At 41.9% G+C, this 1629-nt stretch overlaps 1 non-coding gene across 1 annotated transcript; it reads left to right on the forward strand.

The window, feature by feature from the left end:
- The first annotated feature begins 682 nt into the window (after window positions 1-682).
- Window positions 683-793, forward strand: LOC116668376. Its single transcript, XR_004325546.1, has one exon. It is a non-coding gene; the product is annotated as a U6 spliceosomal RNA (small nuclear RNA).
- Window positions 794-1629: the final 836 nt, after the last annotated feature.

The raw sequence follows: 1629 nt of genomic DNA on the forward strand, positions 1-1629 counted from the left end.
TACAAATGAGTTGGAACATATTTTGCAAAGGAGAAGCATTTTGAACTGGGTCTTTAAAATCAAAATATAGAATTCCACTAACTTTTTAAAAACTTTTTTTTGTTTTTTTTTAAGGGAGGTATAATTAGGTTTACTTATTTTTAATGGAGGTACTGGGGATTAAATCCAGGACCTCATGCATGTTAAACACATTACTATTGAGCTATACCCTCCTCCCAGAATTCTCCTAATTTTAACAATAGCTAACATGTATCAAGCATTTGCCATATGCCAGATACTGTCAATTTTCCCAAAGTCTCATAACCATTCATAAAAATAATAATAGCTAATGATTATTAAACTCCTTCCGCCAGACACATGCCAAGCTCTTTACATATTTTCCCCCACTTATTCCTCTCACAAACCCTATCATGTAGATGCCATTATTATAATTCCCATTTTACAAATAAGAAAACTGAGGCATAAAGAGGTTAAGTAATTTGCCCAAGGTTTCACAACTAGTGAGTGGCAAGGCCTACATCCTGCATTTGAAAGTAAGAAGTTTCAGACACAGCAGCTTGACTTCAGGGACCCTGCTTTACCTGCATTTTCTTATCTAATTTTCACAATACCCTGTAATGTAGGTTCTGTTATATCACTTGCATTTTACAGATGAAAAAACCGAAGACAAAAGAGAAGCAGTGTGCTCGGTTCAGCAGCACATATACAAAAAAACCTGGAACGATACAGAGAAGATTAGCACTGGCCCCCGTTCAAGGATGACACGCAAATTCGTGAAACGTTTCATATTTTTTGGAAAAAAGAAAAAAAGAGAGAGAAGTAGTAATTAATTCAAGGCCACACAGCTATGAAATCTTTGGGCTGGGATTTGGATCCATGCCTGACTACAAAACCCACATTCTCAACCCCATATTAGATTGGTCATACCCCAAAGTATTCACAACGGAACAAAGCAACTGCATTTATATTAAAATTATTCTGGATTATTATTCTAATACTGATTAACATTCTTTCAACACCCACTTAGTGCCAAACTCTGTACTAATTTACATAAAAATAGCTAATATTTACTGTGTACTATTAGGACCCAGGTCCTGAGCTGATCGTTTTGGGTGTATTATCTCAGTGAAGCCTCACAAAAACCCAGCGACACGGATGCCATTATAGCCTCATTTCACAGGTGAAGAAAGGGAGTTTCACAATTGATCCAAAGTCACGCAGCGTAACTGAACTGGAAATTGAAACTACAGTTTTCCAATACTCTCCCGCCCACCAGTCTGGTCACCTTCAGTCACCCTCTCTCCTAAAATCTTATTGTTTCCGCTTTGACCTCTCCTGGCCTTGGGCTCTCACATCCCCTCTTGAATACACCCCGCCTCTTCGGCTTGAATGCCCCCCTGGGCGGTGCGGTTATCTCAGAGCCTGGGGAAAGGACCAGGATCGCAACAGGCCCCGCCCTCACGCTTAGACTCTGTTTCGATTTGTTCCCGGGCGAGGACCCGGAGAAGATGACTCATCGATTGGCTGGCGACACCTGGAAGGCCTCTAGCGGAGGGGGCCGCCCAACGGCGCTCTCGCGGTTCTTTCTGGGAGATGTAGTCTCAGACGCGCCATTCCCGGGGTGGCGCC

Source organism: Camelus ferus, chromosome 13, assembly GCF_009834535.1.
Source record: "Camelus ferus isolate YT-003-E chromosome 13, BCGSAC_Cfer_1.0, whole genome shotgun sequence".
In the NCBI taxonomy this organism is placed as follows: Eukaryota; Metazoa; Chordata; class Mammalia; order Artiodactyla; family Camelidae; genus Camelus; species Camelus ferus.